At 38.8% G+C, this 22825-nt stretch overlaps 1 protein-coding gene across 2 annotated transcripts in view; it reads right to left on the reverse strand.

Moving 5' to 3' along the window:
* Positions 1-22825, reverse strand: part of SATB2 (SATB homeobox 2) — a 289546-nt gene that overhangs the window by 262379 nt on the left and 4342 nt on the right. For both annotated transcript variants that reach the window (XM_038585272.1, XM_038585276.1), the window contains exon 2: positions 10040-10122. The gene's annotated coding sequence lies outside the window, so the exon portion shown is untranslated. The remainder of the gene's footprint in view (positions 1-10039; positions 10123-22825) is intronic.

Here is a 22825-nt window from a genome sequence, read left to right on the forward strand (position 1 = left end):
TTGATCTTTGCTGGGCTCGTGAGTGCCAAGGAGGAGGAAAGCAAGGAAACCCGTGAGACACAGCGCCGCCGCAGGGAGTCCCATCTCCCGGCCACCCACCAGCTGTCAACAGGGGAAGTCCTCAGAAGGGTGGTCTCAGAAGGTTGACGTGCAGCCCTTCCCTGACGGGTTCCTCACTGTTTGTTATGACAGACACACGAGGCCATAGTTAAGGTGGGGAAGGCGTCTCTGAAGGTCACGTCCTGCGCCCCCGGCGCTTGCTTGGGTGAGGCCTGGCTCCTCAGAGCGGGCGCTGAGCAGGTCCTGGCCGAGGGGCCTGCATGCCCCGCTGGTCGTCACTCAGCCAGGGAGGAGAGGGCTGGTCCCCGCCAGGCTCTCCCCTGGGCCTTCTTCCTCTCGGCTGTTTTTCTTCTGCATGATTTCCAGCTCGCTACCACTGAGCCTCCCCTGAAGAGCCCCGGGAAGCCCTGGGCAGCCCAAAGACGGTCTCTTCAGCGCCACAGACACAGGGCCGCTCCTGTGCGGGGCCTCCCGAGGAAACAGCCCTCCCCAAGCCCCCGCCAGCTCCAGTCTATGCGCCGTTGTTTGGGGCGGAAGTCTAGGGCCGCTTCTCTACAGGACTCAGGGCACAGAGCGCTGAGGATGTGCCCCATAGTGCTCTCCGCCTCCCTCCGCAGCCCTCCCCGGCCACCGGGGCTGTGGGGCCGAGGGCCCTCCGCCTCCTCAGAGCCCCCCGCACACACTGAGCAGTGGCTCAAGGGCCCCACAGCAGCGGCCTCAGAGATCAGCCCCGAAGAATGGACTCAAATGCCTCCCCAAGCCCCCAGAACGTGTAAGGGGAAAATGGAGCAAAACTTGCAATAAAGTTAAGGAAGTGACTGAGGAAAAGGTTCTAATGGTTGCAGATACTCACACGGAGCGCCGGCGTTGCTTGTACAGGTGCAGGGCAGGGACAAGCACGCGAGGGAGACAAATGAGCCATACAGTCTGCTTGTCCACGTACAAGAAGCGGCCTACACGGGATGTTTTTAAGGTAACCGAAAACCGCCCACAAGCCTCCCGGGCACTTCCACAGCTCTGTGGAGAGGGAGCTCTTTCACGGGCCTGGCCGGGCCCTAGCAGTACCTGGGCCGCTTAGGCCCTTCAGGTTGGTGTGCGGTGGTGAGCGTCGCCTCACACACCCACCTTGTCACCCAGCTTCCAAGGGGCCGAATTCTCACGACGGTTCTCACTCCCTCATCCACGTCTGCCCCGGGCACGCGGTACATACACCCCCAAGGCCTTGAAGTCCTTCCTGTGCCTCAGCCAGGAGAGCCACGTCCTCCTGACGGGGCCCTGAGGCACGGCTCTTCAAGGCTGTGTCAAGCTTTTACTAGATAGCTGACCAATTTGTTTTGTTTTCAGATTTTATTTATGTATTCGTGAGAGACACAGAGAGAGAGGCAGAGACACAGGCCGAGGGAGAAGCAGGCTCCATGCAGGGAGCCCGACGCGGGACTCGATCCCAGGACCTCGGGGTCACTGCTGAGCCAAAGGAAGATGCTCAACACTGAGCCACCCAGGCCTCCCAATAACTGCCCAGTTTAGTTTTAAAAAGTGAGGGAGGTCATCTCAGCCATTAAAAAAAAAAACCAACTTACTACTTTCACTAATTACTCAACTATAGGCCATGGAGGCTGCTCTCCTGAATGTTTACTAGCGGGTATTATGATCATATAAGAACATGGGGAAAACATAAATATGAACCTGTGTCCTAAGTGATTGGGGATGTGTAATTCAACACAACACTTTTAAGGCAGGAGTTTTTCAGATTCAAAAAAGAAGATAAATTTTAAAGGTATTTCAAGACTCTTCTACTCTAGGTCAAAGCTGAATTATATCTCTTTTGGTTTTTCCTTTAATATCTTTTTTCTTTTTCATTGCTTCATACGCACTGAGGAACTATCGTAGGGGATTTGCTCGCCTCATTTCAATAGATTTGTCTAATTCATTTTAATATCCATAAACACTTCAATTTTCTTCCCCATTCTACTGCAAAAAAAAAAAATCCTGCTTTTCACTTCTTCTTTTTGGAAAATAAATGAACCAAAATGTAATATGATATTTAAGTGAACGGTGCAATGAACATTAAATGGTCCACGTGGCATTACATTATGTTTTCTGTTTTGTTCTATGCATCTTTCTAATACAGGAGAAAGCCAGTGTTCATGTAAATCGCTCTGGTTTTATACAACTGGATGCTGCATTCTTTTTGAGACTCAGGGCTCTGGTGCAGTAATAGGGAAAAAAATAAAAGAGGCAGCAACAAAATAATGGGCACCGGCAATCAAACTATCATTATAGGTACATTATGTGCGGGGTGCTAAATTGGTAGAAGGCCTTTATTTTTAATTTCTGCTCATCTGTTCACCGTTATTAAGCGAGCTTAGACACCAGAGGAGATTTAAGAGTGATAGAGGGTAATTATACACTTTAGGAAAAGATATTTTTCATCGTAGGGTTAGAACCACACCAAGAAAAAAGCTTCTTCGGGATTTTATGCAGAGCCTCAATGTACATTTTTGCTTGGACAGGTACATATTTTTTATTTTATATTCCAGTTTGCATTTCATATAATGTGATTCCTATTATATTTTTATTGTCTGGCTATATATAATTTCAGAGCTGTTTTTAAGGGCATCATTTTAATAAATGATTGCTCATTTTGTGCTCTGTACTTAAAAATAATTCACAATGCAGTTAATGAATTTTCAATTTTCCAATTATGGTTAGTGTCATTGGGATGAAAATGTGAGCATTTTAAACATAATTAGAGACTTTGGTTAACTGGAATGATTAAGGGCACAAAGTCATAGAAACTACACAAATTTTGGCAGTTTTATTGGTGTATAACTGACATACAATAAATTGCATGTCAATTGCACATTTTTATAACTTGATTTGTGTGAGATATATATATATATACATGTGATTTATACATATATGTATAAACACCATCTAGTCAAATTATCACAATTACTATGAAGATAGTGAACACAGTTTCAACTCTCCCTGAATTTTCTTGTGCCCCTTCCTTTGTAAGTTCTCCCTATCCTGTGCTCAGTGTAACAATTTATCAGCCATCACTATAGTTTAGTTTGCATTTTCTACAGTTTTACTTGAATGGAACAACATAGTAATATACTGTTTTTCTGGCTTCATTCATCCCTAGCACAGTTATTTTGAGATACATTCATGTTGTTGCATGTATCAGTAGCTTATCCCTTTTTATTGCCATTCCATTATATGGATATACCACATTTTGTGTATCCATTCACATCCAAGTGTCGATGGACGTTTGCATTGTGTCCTGTTTTTGACTATTACAAGTAAAGCTGCACTAGACATTCACGTACAAATCATTGTATAGACATTTTCTTTTCCTTGGGGGTACTTACGAATGTCATAGCTGATTCATATGGTAGGTGGGTGTTTAAATTTTAGAGACTGGCAAAATATTTTCTAAATATTCTTCTATTTGGACCATCTTCTATTCCCACTACAATCTGAGAGTTCAAGTTGCTCCTCATCCTCACCAACATTTGGTATGGTCAGTCTTTTCAATTTTAGATATTTTATAGATATATAGAGATTTCTCATTCTGTTTTGATGTTTTTTTTTTTCCAGTAACTGCATACTTAAATTTTTTTTTTTTAATTCCAGTAGGGTTAACATACAGTGTTATATAGTTTCAGATGTGCAATATATGGATTCAGGAATTCTATACATTTCTCAGTGGTCATCACAATAAGTGTACCCTTAATTCCCTTCATGTATTACACCCATCCCCCATCCACCTCCCCTTTGGTAACCATCAATTTGTTCTCTATAGTTAAGAGTCTGTTTTTTGGTTTGTCTCTTTTTTCCTTTGTTTTGTTTCTTAAATTCCACATATGAGTGAAATCATATGGTATTTGTCTTTCTCTGACTTATTTTCCTTAGCATTATACCCTCTAGATCTACCCATGTTGTTGCAAGCAGCAATATTTCATTTTTTTATGGCTGGGTAATATTCTATTGTGTGTATATATCACTTCGTTTCTATTTATTCATGTACTGATGGGCACTTGGGTTGCATCCATATTTACCTCAACAATAATGCCTCAACACACATAGGGGTGCATGTATCTTTTTGAAATAGTGTTTTGGTATTCTTTGGATAAATACACAGTAGTGGAATTATTGGATCATATGGTAATTCTATTTTTAATTTTTTGAGGAAACTCCATACTGTTTTCCAGAGTAGCGGCTGCAATAGTTTGCAATCCCACCAACAGTGCATGAGGGCTCCTTTTCCTCCACATCCTCACCAGTATTTGTTGTCTCTTGTGTTTTTAATTTTAGCCATTCTGACAGGTGTGAGGTGATAGCTCATTGTGGTTCTGATTTGCATTTCCCTGATGATGAGTGACACTGAGCATCTTTTCATGTGTCTGTTGGCCATCTGGAAGTCTTCTTTGGAGAAATATCTGTTCATGTCTTCTGCCATTTTTTAACTGGGTTATTTGTTTTTCTTGGTATCAAACTGTTTAAGTCTTTCTTTCTTCCTATCTCTCTTTCTTTCCTTCTTTCCTTTTTTCTTTCCTTTATTGAGAGAGTGAGCACAAGCAGGGGCAGAAGGAGACAGAGAGAGAATCTTAAGCAGATTCCATGCTGAGTGTGGAGCCATCACAGGGCTTGATCCTATGACCCTGAGATCACAACCTGAGTTAAAAGCAAGAGTCAGATGTTCAATCGACTGAGCCGCTGAGGTACCCCAAGTTGTAAAATTTCTTTGTGTATTTTGGATACTCTTTATCAGATTTGTCATTTGTAAATGTCTTCTTCCATTCGGTAGGTCTTTTCATTTTGTTGATTGTTTCCTTTGATGCGCAGAAGCTGCTTATTTTGATGTAGCCCCAATGGTTTATTTTTGCTTTTGTTTCCCTTGCCTCAAAACACATACCTAGAAAAATCTTGCTAAGGCTAATGTCAGAGAAATTACTGCCTGTGTTCTTTTTTCAGGATTTTTATGGTTTCAAGTCTCACATATAGGTCCTTAATCCATTTTGAGTTTATTTTCATGTATGCTGCAACAAACTGGTCCAGTTTCATTCTTTTGCATATAGCTGTCCAGTTTTCCCAACATCATCTTTTTCCCGTTGGATGTTCTTACCTCCTTTGTTGAAGATTAATTGACCATATAATTGTGGGTTTATTTCTGAGCTTTCTATCTGCTCCATTGATCAATGTGTTGATTTTTGTGTCAGCACCATACTGTTTTGATTATTACAGCTTTGCAGTATATCTTGAAATCTGGGATTGTGTTACCTCCAGTTTTGTTCTTCTTTTTCAAGATTGCTTTGACTATTTGGGATCTGTTGTGGTTCCATTCATACACATTTTAGGATTGTTTGTTCTAGATCTGTGAAAAATACTGTTGGTATTTTGATAGGTATTGCATTAAATGTGTAGATTGCTTTGGGTAGTACATTTTAATATTTGTTTTTCCAACTGATAAGCACGGAATGTGTTTCCATTTCTTTGTGTCATCTTCAAATTATTTAATCAATGTTTACAGTTCTCAGAATATAGATCCTTTCTTCTTTGGTTAGATTTATTCCTAGGTATCTTACTATTTTTTTGGTGCAATTTTAAGTGGATTGTTTTCTTAATTTCTCTTTCTGTTACTTCATTAGTGCATAGACATGCAATGGATTTCTTTATACTGATCTTGTATCTTGCAAACTTACTGAATTCATTTATCAGTTCTAGTAGTTTTTTGGTGGAGTCTTGGGTTTTCTTTATGTAGTATTACATCATCTGCAAATACTGAAAGTTTTACTTCTTCCTTACCAATTTGGATGCATATTTATTTTTGTTGTCTGATTGCTGGGGCTGGGACTTCCAGTACTATGTTGAATAAAAATGGTGAGAGTGGACATCCTCATTTTGTTCCTGATCTTAGGGTTGAAATTTTTCAGTCTTACACCACTGAGTATGATGTTCATATATGATCTTCATTATGTTGAAGTAGGTTTCCTCTAAACTTATTTTGTTGAGAGTTTTTCTCATGAATGGATGTTATACTTTTTGAATGCTTTTCCTGTATCTATTGAAAGATCATATGGTTTTTATCCTTTCTCCTGTTGATATATCATACTGATTGATTTGTGAATATTGAACTACCCTTGTATCCCTAGAATAAATCTCTCTTGATTGTGATGATTATTTTAATGTATTGTTGGATTCAGTTGACTAATATTTTGTTGAGCATTTTTTTTTCATTCTGGTTTTAGTTTTCATTTCTCTAATTGCTAATGAGGAGTATTTTTTCATGTGATTATTTGCCATCCATATATTTTCTTTGGTGAGGTGACTATTTAATACTTTTGCCTATTTTTTAAGAGAGAGATTGCTGTTTAATACTTTTGCCCATTTTTGAGAGAGTTCTTCATATTTTACTTAAGAAATCTTTGACTAATTCAAGGTCACAAAGATTTTATGATTTTTCCTAGAAGTTTTATAATTTTATGTTTTACATTTAAGTCTGGGGTCCATTTTGAGTTAATTTTTTTGTATGTAACTATGGATGGAGTTCATTGCTTTGCATATGAATTTTCAATTTGTTGAAAAAACTATATTTTCTCCACTGAATTGCCTTTGCACTGTAGTAAAATATCAATTGTTCATGTATGTATGTGTCTATTTCTGGACTCTCTGTTCTGTTCTATTGATCTATTTATTATTACACCAATATTGAGTCTTCTGACCTATGAGTATGATTTATCTCTTTATTTACTTAGATTCTCTTCAATTTGGGCTGCCTGGGTGGCTCAGCAATTGAGCATCTGCCCTTGACTCAGGGTGTGATCCTGTGGTCCCAGGATCGAGTCCCATATTGGGCTCCCTGCGTGGAGCCTGCTTCTTCCTCTGCCTGTGTCTCTGCCTCTCTCTCTCTGTCTCTCATGAATAAATAAATAAAATCTTAAAAAATATATATTCTCTTCAATTTCTCTAAGCAATGTTGTGTATTCTCAGTACGCACATCTTTCAAATTTATTGCCAAATTTATTTCATATTTTTTATGTTATTATAAATAATATTGCTTAATTTCAATTTCTGATTGTTGATAATATATAGAAATACAATAGATTTTTGTATATTAATTCTTGAAAGCAGCCACTTTGCTGAATTCACTTTTCCTAGCTGTTTGTAGGTTCCATTAGATTTTCTTCATATATGAGTATATACTGTGTGGAATAAAGACAGTTTCGTTTATTCCTTTCCAACATGGGTGTCTGTTATTTTTCTTTCTTGTTTGATTGCACAGGTTGCAATCTCCAGCAGAATGTTGAATAGAAGAGGTGACAGTTCCTTGTCTTGTCCTTGATCTTAAAGAGGCTTTCAGTCTTTCACCATTAAGTATGACACTAGTTATAGGTTTTTCAAAGGTGCCTTTATCAGTTTGAGGAATTTCCCTTCTATTCCTAGTTTTCTGAGAGTCTTGATCAGGAATGGATGTTGGATTTTGTCAAATCTCTTTCTGCATTTACTGGGGGTAATCATACAGTTATTCTTGTGCAGTTTGTTTGATTTTCAAATGTCAAATCAGCTTTGCATTCCTAGGATAAACCCCACATGGTCATAAGGTATTATCCATTTTACATATTGTTGGGTTTGATTTGATAAAATTTTGTTTAAAATACACTGTTACAAACAGAGTGCAGGAGAATTTTTAGGGCAGTGAATCTAGTCTCTGTAATACTATCATGGTGGACACATGTGATTACACATTTGTCCAAACCCACAGAACGTACAACACCAAGAGTGAACCCTAATGTAAACTAAGGACCCAATGTAGGTTCATCTATGATAACAAATGTATTGTTTGGGTGGGGGTTATTGATAATGGGGAGAGGTACACATGTGTAGGGAAAGAACTACAGAGATCTTTCCATATCATCCACTCAATTTTGCTGTGGACCTAAAGATGTTTTAAAACATAAACTACTAAAAAAAGTTCTGGAATAGATAGTGGTGGGTAGTTGTGCAACAATGCAAATGTGCTTAAAGCCACTGAATTGTACACTTTAAAAATGGTTAAAATGCTAAATTTTGTTTTATATGTATTTTATCATAACAAAATTATTATAAGGTCTTTGATGAATACAAAAGAATATGGCACCTAATGATAAAAATGAGCAACCATGTACCCACCACTAGATTAGGAAATAAATAATTATTATACATAAGTCTTGGGCACTTTTCTGAATTATACTCTCTTCCTCCCAAGGATAACCATTCTTCTGATTTTATGCCTACCATTTCTATGTTTTCCAATCTTGATATATCCCTAACTAATATATCAGTTATTGTATATCCTAAACTCTCTCTATATATAATATCTGGTATATATCCCACAAGTGCTCCTTCTTACTTAGAGCTATGATTTTCAGATTTATCCACATTGATACATGTAATAATAGTTAATTTTCATTGCCCTTGGAATGCATTAAGTATACCACATTTTATTTATCAAAACAATACAGTGTTAATTTTTTTTTTTTAATCAGGCAAGCTCTATGCCCAACGTGGAGTTTGAACCCACCAATCCCAAGATCAAGAGGTGAGTGCTCCACGGACTGAGCCATCCGGACACCCCAATACAATGTTACTTTAAATAATCTGATGTTATTTTGTTAAAATATCAGTATCTTAAATAAAATTTGAACCCTGTTTAATTCTTGAATGTTTCATAACACAAAATCTATAGGATCTATAGAAGTTTTATAGAAAAAATTCTTTTAAAATAAAGGCTGATGTGGAACTCCTATAAATTTATTATCTGCACTACACACATTAATTGTGCACTTATATATTGTTTTTAATTATAGAACTTATTTAGTATTGCTTCTCTAATTAAATTATACATTTGCAGGAATCACGTTTAATCTACCTTCTATGTTCCTCTCAGCACCTAGCACAGTAGATGGCTACCAAGGGCCAGACTTTCATTAGCAAAACACTCACTGAGATGGTTTGATTGAATGAATTCATTCCTGTTCCTCAGTGTCTCTCAGCACTGATGATTTCAGGATTGGACTTTTTGAGAGTGATGGAAAAGAATTTAAAATTACACTTTTTTATCTTTTCTACCTCCAAGTCTTGACTTGTCTCCAAGCATGAAGATAGCCAGGGGAGAAAAGCAGCAGGGGCTGAAAGTCAGAGATGGGGGCAAATTAAGTCCAATGGGTTCTAGAAAAGGCTGCCACTGAGTGCTCTCCTATCTTTGGTTCAAGTCACCCATGCACCTGGAACACCCAGGTCTCATCTATGAACATGACAATGGCATTTGCAAGATTAGATCACTATTGTTAGTTTAATTCTATTGAATTTTTAAAAAGATTTTATTTGTTTATGAGAGACACACAGAGAGAGGCAGAGAAAGACACAGGCAGAGGGAGAAGCAGGCTCCCCACAGGGAGCCCAATGCGGGACTTATGGACCACGGACCCCGGGACTCCAGGACCATGATCTGAGCCAAAGACAGATGCTCAACCACTGAGCCACCCAGGTGCCCCTAATTCTATTGAATTTATACTCATGCTTGAGAAGTAACAGTCAAAAATTGATGGCATTTAAAACTGTTCATTTCTGGGATACTGAGTAAGAGTTTAGGAGTCCAGAAGAGCTACGATATCTTATGTACAGTGCAATCCTACTTGTGTAGGATTATACTACTACTTCCTATGTTCTTATCAGTAGATGGATATAATTTTTATATTCAACCACTTATTAAAATAGAAGACAAGAAAAAGACTGGAGAGATAGAATACAAAACTTTAACAGAACTGATAGACTTAATCACAAGTAATTTTTTTTTCTGTGATCTTACTTTTCTAGAGTAAATATTTATATTTGCTTTCAGAAACAAAAGGCCTTTCTAAAGATCCAAATAAATCATAGTAATAGTTATAATGCTAGCCATGTCAATAGCCAAGTTTTTGGCCTAGCTTACCTGCTAGAGTGAATCAGTTCTCAACTGATGTTGTTCAGTTTGCTTCCCAGAAATCCCCAGTGAATGACAAAATTTTGTCACATCTGTAGATAAAGTAAAATGGTTGTTTCGGATATAGTATTAGAATTTTCTAAATTCTCTCTACTGAGCAAAGTAAGGGTCTGTGGAAAAAAAGTAAACCAACCTGAGTTCATTGCCTAGAATATAAAAATTCAAAAGCAAAAAAAAAAAAAAAAAAAAAAAGAAAAGAAAAGAAAAACAGCCAGCCAAGATTATAGGAATATCTGGAAACACAGTGGGGCAAGAGTGATAGCTTTGGTCAGAAATGTATTAGAAAGCCCAGAAGGGACAGCATGAGTGACTGTGGTTGATATCCTAGATCCATTGCTATGATTCCCTAACCTATCAGTTAAAAATAGATATCTCTGCCCTGATTCAGAATAAGAACACAATAATGCTTATCCTTCCTAAGGATGGCAGAAATTCTGGTGTTACCCAGTAAATGCTGGCATCCAGTGGCACTGAAAAATGAGTAACAATGATTCAGTTTCATTAATAATTAACTTTAGTTCATTTTTCACTGCCGTAGAGTACCTCATTGTTGAATATACCACACCAGGCATTCTAGAATAAAAAAAATTGACTAAGGGACCCCTGGGTGGCTCAGCAATAGAGCGCCTGCCTGCGGCTCAGGATGTGATCCTTTTCTGGGATTGAGTCCCACATCGGGCTCCTGGTGGGGAGCCTGCTTCTCCCTCTGCCTGTGTCTCTGCCTCTCTCTCTGTGTCTCTCATGAATAAATAAGATCTTTAAAAAAATAGACTAATATTTATATGTTGTGCTTAAGGAAAAAAAAACAATAATTGTATTCTTGAGAAATAGTGCAGGGTATGTGGCTAAGAGCCACTCCCAAAGCTCACACTGTGGCATTACCAGTGTGACTCTGGATTGGTTACTTAACCTCTCTGACCCTCGTTTCTTCATTTGTATGGTGAGGATGACAATAGCACCTATCTCATAGACTTGTTACAATGGTAAAATGAGGTCATACATGTAAATCGTTTGGAACGGTGTCTGGCTCATATTTAAGTGCTCAGTAAATATGATTCCACCATAAGAGACAGAGATTTGGAATGAAATCTAGATGTTTCTGGAGGCTTAAGTGTGTATAAGAGGGTATTTTGAGAATTGTCAATTAATGAGCTAGTGAGAAAGCATTGCTCCTAATACTTCTAGAGAACGGATGATGATGAATCTCGTCTCTTCCTTGTACAGTCTGTAACATTTAAGATAGTACTAAGTGGACCAAAAAGAAAAAGGGAAAAGGATAAGCTTTAAGAAAAGATTATTAGGGTCCAGCCCTTAAATAAAAGAGGTGACTATCTCTCATTTACATTGTAATCACAGACTTCATGTAGCAAGTCCATTAAGGATATAAATTTATGATGTTCTTTAAAGAAAATTTATCATCATAAAGACTTCTAAGTGAATTAAAAGCTCAATGAATAATTGGAGATTAAATCATCATCTTATGGAATGGGGCCAACTCACTGCTGAAAACCTACAGCTATCTCCACCCTTACCCTGGAGAAAAAACAAACAGAGGGAAAGGAAGGAGAGAATTTTCGACTATGGAAACATTCATTGTGACATTTGTGAAGGGAGAATGAATACTCCTTAGCTGTTCCACAAATGGGAGAGAAAACAGGGTTTTTAAAGGAGGTTCCTTTATTTATTATGGGTTACAAGTTTATGTTGAATGTAGAAATAAGCCTCACAAGCAAATATTTACCCTTCCTTTTCAAAATCTGTTACCCTTGCTATTATCCTGAAGATACAGAATTATAGGAATGGAAATGATCTCATGTGCTGGGCATGAATTAGTAGATTGCACTTCTAGTCTCTGAAAGGCCGTGAGTGACATGATTCCAGAGATTGCATGTGTCTTGGCCCTTATGGCAGCTCCAGGTTTAGCAGAGTGCTCGAGGCGTTGAGATGTGGATGATGCTGAGTGAATGGCTACGGAATAAGTAAATGAACAAATTCATGTGTTACCTTGAAACAGTACTAGCCTCGTGTATTTTATTGGTCTAGCAAAGCATGTTTCAGTGCTTGTCACTTAATAATTCTTATTGCTAGGAAATTCATCTTTAAACTATACTCACATTGCTATATTTAAAATCAGTGGTTCTCTGCCTTTTCAAAGACAAAGCCCCCTTTTAATGGCAATTATCATACCCAAAGAAAACTATTGTTATTCTTTTTGTATTTAGTATTTGATAAAATATAATTGAAGAGCCCTTTAAATAGTTCAGTGGCAAACTCCCTCCTTGTCCTTCCTACCAGACCTGGAGTCCACAAATTGGAAATCAACGTGCTAGACTCTGTTCTCGCCACTTTTGTTCTGAATAGAAAGAGAAAATTATTATCCTGAATCCTGCCTCTGAAAATCTTCAATGTGATCAATAATCCCAGCGTGTCACTCTGAAGTAGTCTTAAACCTTAGCAAAAAATAAGTCCCTTTAATCTTGCCTCTCAGGCTTTATTTTTCCAGTACTTTCATTTTTCATAGTCTTTTCTGAACCTTCTCCAGAGTTTCCACATTTTCTCCAAAGTTGCAGAACCCACAAGTGGTCACAGCACTCTGGTAGTGCTCATTTAAGAAGTGTAACAGAGTGACAGGCTTCTTAAAGATAGGCACTTTTAAATATAGGAAACAGCAAATAAAAATACAAATCAAGAAATATCACTGAACAGCCCTGGCCTATGATGTTTAGTGGAAAAGATATCGCAATAATTCATAAAGTTACTGTGTTTCTTGGACCTTATCGCTCCCATACTAGTGTTATTCTGCTGTGTAACGGGATACACAGTTCATGTCTCTAACCCGTAAAAAGGCAGGAATGAGTCCCATATGTACCTTTGCCTAGTCTTTATGATGTAGACTCTGATTAGCCTCTGGGCCACACAAGTTGAGTTAACGTGTCTTTCCAAACAATTCTGTTATATCTCATTGCTTGGACTCCTGTTGGCAGGCTGATGAAACGAACAGTTGTTCTTTCTACTTCCTCAATCCAACGACACTATCTTGGAGTATGTTCCTGGGAGCTAAACTGTCACTTCCTTGCTCAGCCTCTTAAAGCATTATTAAAGCACAAATCACATCATTTTTATCAATGTAGATGGGAATGATGAGTGAACTAGAGATTTTCCAAAATCCTGAGTTGGCTGCAAGCTGATGTGGTCATTTCTCTAAGCCCTTAGAGCTACCGCACTGTGGTAAAGTATGGAAGGTGTCTTCTTGGGCTTTATTCCCATTAAATCTGAGAGTCCCAGCGGCTCCAGAGGACAGACATCTTAAAATCAAGAGCTAGGGGCTTTCTCAGTCTGAGAAATGTTTTCTTTCTACTAATGCTTTCTCTGACTTAATATGAGTTTAATAGAAAGAGCAACAAACTTGAATCACAAGATGCATTCATTCCTGGCTTTCCCCCTTATCATCTGTGTAGTTTTGGGCAAGTCACTACTTCTCTGAGCTTGTTTTCTCTTCTCTAATATAGTAATAATGATGTCTGCCATAAATGTTATTTTGAGGATCAAATGGGACAAGGTTCAAGGATATGCAGGATACACTATAAAACAGAGTAAACATGGGAGGTATTATTGTCATTATCATCAGCAGCATCTCACAGTCCCATGGTTTGTATATGACTTTATCTTCCAATGATTCCACAAAGGTGTTGGCGAACCAAGCCCAGTGGGCCAAATCCAACCCATGACCTGTCTTTGGACAGTCTGTAAACTACGAATGGTTTTTACATTTCTAAAGAGCTTGTAAAAACAAAACAAAACAAAACCAACAAGCACAGCAGCAGCGTCAGGGGCTTTATGCCATCCACAAAACCTAAAATAATTCACTATCTGGCCCTTTACAGAAAGTCAGAAAGTTCGACGACCCTGATTCTACACCAAAGGACCATGACTACAAACAGACCATAGTTTGTTAGATAGGTGGGCACAAGGATTCTTCAGTCACATATGAAAGACTGAAAAAAATTCTCAAATCACATGGTTTGGGAGGCCAGCAAATTTATGTACTCAAATTGAGCTGTGGGCACAAATTATGTTAGAAAAGACCAAAGGATTTCACATTTCATATTTTTGTTTCCCCCCGAATAATCTGCTGCAAATAGAATTATCTCATCTCTCTTTCCCCCCTATCACCACGATCTTCCAAACCTCTCAATCCAAACTGATACTGGTGGCAAAGAGCCTCTGACATAATTAAATTGAACCATATGGATTCTGGATCAAGATTAAGAAAAAAAATTAAAGCGTTTATTGTGTTGAAATTTCTTATGCCAATTTTCTGCTAAAAAGGAAGATTCAAAAGGTCAGGGATTTTGCAGTACAGACTTAGTGGTATATTAGTTACAGTAACTCAGCCTGAAAATTCCGGCAGAAATAAATACAATGGAATGCCATGAATTACAAGAGACCACAACTTTAATCAGATCATGGGAAAAGAAAAACATGCATTTGCCTATTGACAGTTGATAAACTGAATCCTGAAGCTTGTTTAGAGCACCAAGGGCTCCCCACCAGCGCCGTTATGTTGAAGCCAACATTCTGAGCTCCCATTTTTTCCCTGCTGGTTGTGATATAAAGGCATACAGAGCAGAATCCTGTCTGATTCTTCTTGTAGCTGTTCATTGTATAGTCATTTAGTGGGTGTTGTCTGAGTCAGACAATACCCCAAAGCACGGGAACCAATATGGCTAGATGGTAAGTAATAGAATGACAGAAAATTGCTGAATTATTTTACTTTAAATTCAGATGCAACATTAGAAAACATAGCACAAACTTGTGCATTCTGATGTCACAGATCTTATTTACACCAATTTATGGTAGAAAACTCATAATTAAGGAGAACATTATGCCAGGCATATAAATACTTGTTAAATAAGTTTTACCTCAATAATCTTACAGAATTCTCAAGCTTTTATCGAAACGCAGTATCCAGATTTTAATAAGTTTTGACCCATAAGGATGATGCCTAAGGTTACAAATTCTTCTCTTCAGATTAGTTAAGGCCAAAGACATTTTTTTCTGGTTTCTTAAAAATTTGACTCCAAAATTCACATAGGAGACAAATACATGGTAATGTCAAGAAGGTCTCTGAAAAAGAAAAATCCAGATAGAAAAATTCTCCTTCCATATAATAAAATATACTCTAAAGCAGCAGTGATTGATATGGCAAGGCAACAATACAGGAACAGGAGCCAGCTCACTCTCCTGGAAATAAGATAATCTAGAAACAAACAACAGAATATGTAGGCATTTACTCTATGAAAAAAGTAATATTTCAGATCAGTAATTTGCAGACAAATGGTATCATATGGTGAAAAAAATGTTTGTCGTATATAAAAAACATATAAACCATATATACCTCTCAAATCGTATACAAAAACAGATTACAGAAAATTATAATTATTTCAAGTATTTTAAGAGTTAAAAGAAAGAATATGTAAGATACATTTTTAAATAATGGGACACTATGACTGATATTGAAGAGCCTTAAAGGAAATGACAGGAAAGATTGGATAACACACAATTTCTGAACTGTTTTATGATGAGAGTGACATAAACAAAGCTGAAGGACAAACAACAAACAAGAAAATAACTGAAACACACTTGACAACGAAGTATTTTCCCAAGTACATAAAGATCTCTTACAGATCAACTATTTATTTTTTGTTTTGTTTTTTTTTTTTCAGATCAACTATTTAAAAAGAAGAACTATTTAAAAAGATAAACACGGTGGAAAAGAAATGGACAAAAAACATGAATAAGCAAGTCACAAAAGAAGTCCAAATGACCTATAAACATATGAAAAGATGCTCACATTCACTGATTATATAAATTGGCAACACTGAGATTTAAAAAGAATCACCTTTCTCGAAGGCAATCTGGCAGTTATGTATTAAAATTTGATCCAGAAATTTTGTTCCTAGAAATTCAACCTACAGAAATTAATAGATAAATGCACAGTGAATTATATTTGCACATGGTAATAACAAAACTGTGACAAGAATAATCATTCATAGACAGCTGGTTACCTAAACTACATATTACAATCATTTAAGAGAATAATGGAGACTATAGATACAGGAAGAGGAAATATCTAGAATTATGTTGACTTAACACTCATTATTCCCATGTAGTGTAACTTCTTTTGCTTTCTCCTGATTACTCGATTAAAACAATGCACGTGAATCGTTTAATAATAAGGCAAAATCTGTATATATTATCATGAAAAAAATATGCATGACTTTTTAGGTGAAAAAAGCAGGTTACAGAACGTTATGTGCATTGTGAACGCATCCAAGTAAAAGTTTGGAAGGATATGCAACGAAAAGAAGGACAAGACCAGAAGGAAATATATACTAAGAGGTTTGCTGGCTGTCTCTGCAAAGGGAGATTACAGTTGATTTTTCCTATTTAATTTTCTTTCTTTCCCCTCCTTCCCTCCCTCCCTCCCTCCTTCTCTTCTTCTTCTTAATATCTGTATTATTCTTGTAATGGTAAAAAACAAACACTATTTTTTTAATGAAAAAAAGATTGAATATTTTAACACAAAATGAAGGCACCTATCAAGATGCTTGCCATATAGTAGGTCTTCATTAGTTGTTTTTTTTTGTTGTTGTTGTTGTCTAGAAGAGAGACTCTTCAAAGCAAATATCAAACCATCAGAAGAGCTGAGGCTTCACTTCTATCTCATTCCTTTCTGTTTGCCTCTCAATTGTGAAATGGAGAAGGTCTTATTAGCTAATCTACTGAACTGCTGCAAAGAATGTAGAAATAAGTTCCTGCAAGTATAATGTTTTATCTGCTTTCCTCTGTAAATGAATAACCATTGTAAAATTAATAAGCGACAAACTTTCTGATGATATACCACCACTGTCTGGGGCCTTCCTGTAACTCAGGCCAAATTTCCATTAGTCTAAATGTGAAACACCCTCAGAAAGACTGAAATGTTGGCATAAGAATCATTTTTTAACATGTGCCTTCCTGGGTAAATTACTTTATGAAAGAATTAATAATTGGCTCCATGTCTGGAGTCCTGAGAAAAGGGCCGTATGTGGCCTGCAGTGAATCTACAATGCTAATGCTTACTTCGGCAGCTAATAAAACCATACCTGCTGATTATCCAATAGCCCACTAGTGCTCCTTTAGAGTCACCGCTGTTGCTTTTGAATCTGCAGAAGACTGCATCAGAAATACGTGCTGCTCCCTTACAGAACAGACTGAGTTTTAAATTGTTACCGAGCGTCATTTACATTTCTACCCAGGTTATTTTAAAAATGGACATCTGGCAAGAAGAGTAATGGTTTCTCTGCTCTATTGTGTAAAGATAGATGTTGGCACCTCTCTAACACTGCAAACGGGCAGCCAAACACCACGTGAACTAGTATCACAGAGCCTGTAGAAAGGAGCATGAGCCAGGTAACCATTCTACGTGGCTGCGAAAAGTAAAACTGGCCTGACCTCATTTAAAACCATGACGTTTATTTGGGTTCAGTTGTCAGGGTATAGTCATCCTCGTCATATTACCAATAACCAAACACCTCTTTGTCTAAGGTATCTTTTTTTTTTTTTTTTTAAGCCCTATGGTCCCTCAAATCAGAAAGTATCGTCATGAGCTCAGGCAGGTCTTTCTTTGCCTGTGTGAGATTTCTTCACAATGCTTAGGAGTGGGGGCATTGAGGAGTGGTGTGTTTTCTGTTTTCATCACTAAAATAAGTATATGCAATAGCAATGCTGAACCCCTGTGGAATTTATTGGTGCTACTCAAGGCAGCATATGGTGGGGAAAAAAAGAAATAGGCTCAATCTCGGTCTCTTTAGTGCATGGAAGGTAGGTATGTGGGGAGTATCCAATGGGCAATGAACATGTACACTGGGGAGATTCCAGAACTACCTATTGGGATGGAAATGAAGAATAAATGAACCAGGGATGCAAGAATAATCTCTCCCAAATTAAGAAAACACAGAAGAAGGGAAAGAAAGAAGAGAAAAGGAGGAGGAGTGGGGGAGGCAAGAAAGAAGAATAGGATCATGGGAAGGAGGGGAGGAAGAAGATCTTTCTCCTCTTGCCAGTGGAAAGATATAACAAAGAACTTTCTTTTAAATGGGATGTGTTTAACTTTTATAGAAACAACACCATCAATCAACTACATTTACTGAATGTCTATTTTACACCCTCTTTTAAGCTGTACGAAGTCATTAGCCTCAGGTAAGGTCAAATCGCCAAATGCTGCTCGGGCCCAGAAAAGTTTGATATCTCATCACGAAGGACAAGAAGATGATAAATAAATTTCCGCACAAATTCAGAAAGCACGTTGCAAAACTGTTCATGCGCCTTTGTTAGGTAGTTGAGGAATCATAACATATGTATTATGTATTAAAGCTTCCTCAGAGCCGTCCCTCTGGATCTCGTATGTCAGAGATTAGGGGACTATAATTTTATTTTTTAAACTAGGCCTTTTAAGACTGTAGCTTTAGCCAATTCCTTCATTCACCTACTGAGCCCTTGCTATGTGGCAGCCCTGGTGTCAAGTGCTAGGGAGATGCAAAAAAGAGGAAGACGGAGCCCTTGGCCTACGGTGCTCACATCTCCCTGGAGAAAACAAACTCGTAAATAGGTAAATCCAGTGTCCGCTGTAACTGCCATTACAGCAAAGAATGTCTTTTTCACCCTTCACTCATTAAGATCTAGTTTAAAAGCAGCCATCTCTCTAAAACCTTCCCTGTCGCAGGTGGAATTACCCACTTTCATACCCTTGACTGTCCACAGTACTTTATCTTGTTTCTAGCAGAACACAGGTTATGCTTAATGATATGCATGCATGAATCCTGGGTGGACTGTAAGCAGTCTCAGATCAGACAGGGGCCAGGTGTCATTCCTTCTGCATCCTGGATGCCTGGGATCGTTAGCTGGCTTGCCCTAGATGCTCTGTAGAGGTCTCCTAAAATTGAACTGGATTCCAATGAGTCGTGTAATTCCTAGTGTGCTGGGGGTCATCTCTTTGATTACGTGTTCCCTCCAAAGCAGGCATATAACTTTACATTGGACCAACAAGCTTCAAAAAAGTAATCCTTGAGGGGAAAAAAGAGTCTGTAGTCAACAGTTTGTCCACAAATTGAACCTGATGTCAGAGATCTAATATTGTTTTCCTTCTGAATACTGAGCAGACTTTCATGGTGGTAAGGGTGCCGGTGGTCACGGAGACATAAGGGAGCTGCTATTTCCCAGTTGGGGCTGTAATCAAAGGCAAAGGCTGTTCTCGTGGTGCTTTAGTTTTCTATCTTAGAATTAATTCTCATCTTCTTGGGATCCTTGGGTGGCTCAGCGGTTTAGCACCTGCCTTCAGCCCAGGGCGTGATCCTGGAGACCAGGGATCGAGTCCCACGTCAGGCTCCCTGCATGGAGCCTGCTTCTCCCTCTGCCTGTGTCTCTGCCTCTCTCTCTCTCTGTGTCTCTCATGAATAAGTAAATAAAATCGTTAAAAAATAATAATTCTCATTTTCTTAAAATCATTATTTTAGAAAAGAGTTACTCTGCCCAAGTGAAAAAAATTTTTTAAATACAGTGGTAGTTTTAGATTATTCTTTTAAAAAGCAAACAAGATTGAGAATGTACAGATACTAATGACTTCTTTTATATTCCATTAGAAATAACGTCTTGCATAGAACTGATGGGAAATAAAAAGCAGTCACTTGACAGAAAGCCTTTTTCCATGTTATTCTAGCCTGACTGCTCCATACCTCTGGCCTCTCACTATCACCAAACAGTTAAACTTGGGAGCTCAACATAACATCCTGTCACTTTTATTTTACCAAATAGGGGCTTCAAAAAATAAAAATCAGAAATTACTATTTATTATCACATTATTTCATAACAGAAAGGACTTTCCAACATACCAAACATAGAAGGTCCTAATCTCTGAAGACAGACGTTTAAATTGAATAAACTTAGCTTTCAAAAAACCCACTTCGTGTCCTTATTATTCTTTCTGCTGTCGACTGGTGAAAATTTTGGCCTGGACTCACAGTGTCCACTACTCAATCTTCAAAGTGTCTGCCTTTTCCTTCTCTTTCATCCATGCCTGCATCATTCCATCATCCAACCCCGTCAATTGAGCCTTTCCTGGGCACCAGGTCCCACGACCAGGACATTCATCTCATGTGTCCTCACAGCACCGTGGAAGCAATCTGCTCCTAATAGATTAGGACTTAATAAGCAATAGTTTTGGGGCACCTGGGTGGCTCAGTCGGTGGAACATCTGCCTTCAGCTCAGATCATGATCCTGGGGTCCTGGGATCGAGTCCCATATCGGATTCCCTGCTCAGCGGTGAGCCTGCTTCTCTCTCTCCCTCTGCTGCTCCCCCTTCTTGTGCTCTCTCTCTCAAATAAAAAAATCTTTTAAAAAAGCAATAATTTTATCACATGGAATCAAACCGGATAAATATCCCAATAAAAGCTGACAATTTTAACAAAGATTTCACAAAGAATTAAACCCATAGCATTATCAGTTTGTTTAATGTAAAAAAAAAAAAAAAAGATGAGTTTTTTTTGGAGCCTACATTATAGAAATGCAACTCTGCATATGTGATGGCAGTGCAGCATTCTAGAAGAATTAAGATAATAGGACATATCTTACTAAAGAGATTTAATTTTTAGAATCAACTAGTGTTAGAGGCAATATCTATACTGTACAAAATCTATATATTTTGAAAAACATCCCAAGCAGTATGAAAGCATGTGGTGAAAAGTCTCTCTCCCTCTTCTGAACCCCACTTTCTCAAATCCCCTCCCCAGAGATGACTACAGCAACTAGTTACCAGATTTTTGTATAGCTTTCCATAGTCTATGATCATGCAAACACATTATATATCCTTTTATTTCTTTTACAAAAATTATAGTATACTATATATGCTATTCTCTATCTTGTTTTTTTAAGTTAATAATGTTATCTTAAGGCTGGTCTGTCTTAGCATCTACAGATCTGCCTCATTCTTCTTGACTTTTACTATACTCTTGACTTTTGTATAGTATTTCATTGTGTGGTTGCACGTGAGCTATTTCACTGATTGCCTCTTAAGGCTTTTGTATAGTCTTTGGCTATTGCGAATAGTAGTACAACCAGTATCCTGGTACCCTTACATGTGCGTCCCTCTAGGAGGTCTTTCTGGAAACTGAGTTGCTGAGCTCAACTCAGTTGAGCATTTCTGGTTCTCTCCTTGCCCTTCAACAACAATTTGGAGATTTTAAAAGACCCGTCCTGCTCACCACTCCGGACTCTTTTCCAGACGTGCTGACCCTAGTTCCTTTATGCCAGTGATTCTTAATCCTGCTGCCCATCACCACCACTACCACGGAGCTTAACAAATCACCTATACCAGGCTCAGAGATCCCATTTTTACCAATGATCCTAATATGTAGCTGGCGAGTCTACTTTCCTGTCCCACTACTCCCTCTCAGGCCATCCTCACTCTGTCCTGAGCAGAAAAATAACCCTAAACCATGAAGAGAACACAATGAACTGCTCCTGAGATCTGATCGAAGTGTTGGATCATTTGTAGGAGGGCCGGTTATTTATATGATAACTGTACAGTGTGTGTCTTTGGGGGCAGAGGAGATGTCCCTCCGTCCCTGCCCTTGCTCGCAGCCCCCTCTTTCACCTCTGGACCAGGTCACCTTAAAAAGCCCCGGGGTGTTGCTGTGTCCTGTGCTGCTGTCTGAAGTCTGGGCTGGAGAATCAGCATCAGTCCAAGTCAGGAGCCAAACCAGGAGTGAGGCCGTGAGAGCTCATCATGGTCTGAACACCTTACGACGCAGTTGTCAGAGATCCTCAGGTTTTCTTTTTTTTATTTTCATAGATTTTTTTCCCCCATTCACTCTCTTTTGCTCTTCCCCTCTCCTCCTTCCCCATTCATGCTTCTGCTTGTCTCTGACCTGCACAGAGACTCGCTGCTTGAGGACCACATGGGGGCTAAGGTATCTGGTCAGAGCGAGTCCTTGAGTTTGGGGCCTGGTAGGAAGTCACTGTGTACGGTTTCCTGGGCTTCATGTTGCAAAGCATCTGTCATGACTTTTCGATCGCCAGTCACCGTTAGAAGCTCATCAGCTCCGGAGAAAACCCTTTGCTCTAGCGCTTCACAGGCAGATGCTAGAAGCTTCAGTGTGTGTGTGTGTGGGGGGGGCCCTCGCAAGGCTGCTTTCTAACAGTCAAGCTGCTGCAGCAGGAGAGTCTTTCCAGCAGGTGCTGTGGCAGCCACAACTCTGCTCGGAGCAAGGAGCACGCGGTCCCAATTGCAAGAGGGAGACACTGCTGCAGATGCTGACACACTTCCATCTCCGGGCTGTGTCAGAACCCCGGGCACCCCACATCTGCGAGCCTCTTCCCACGCAGGGCGTGAACAGCGTGACAATAAGGGGTGTACCGGGAGGGCAGAGGGGGGAAGCTGTTCTCTCCCGGGAGGGGAAGGATGTGCCCTTGGGATGATAAGCGGATTCCATCCCATTAAATCACAAATCTGTCTCCTCTCTGTGCATCCCGCAGGAGCGGCTGGAGAGAAATCGTGGAATTGCTAACACTTGCTGCAGCTGTCAGGAAATGATACTAATTAGTTTAATTTGCAATAACACAAGCACTTAACTCTCCAAATAACCTAAGTCAGTAAGTCAGTTTTTATATTACGACAATGTCATGTTTAAGAGACT

Source organism: Canis lupus, chromosome 37 (genome assembly GCF_011100685.1).
Source record: "Canis lupus familiaris isolate Mischka breed German Shepherd chromosome 37, alternate assembly UU_Cfam_GSD_1.0, whole genome shotgun sequence".
In the NCBI taxonomy this organism is placed as follows: Eukaryota; Metazoa; Chordata; class Mammalia; order Carnivora; family Canidae; genus Canis; species Canis lupus.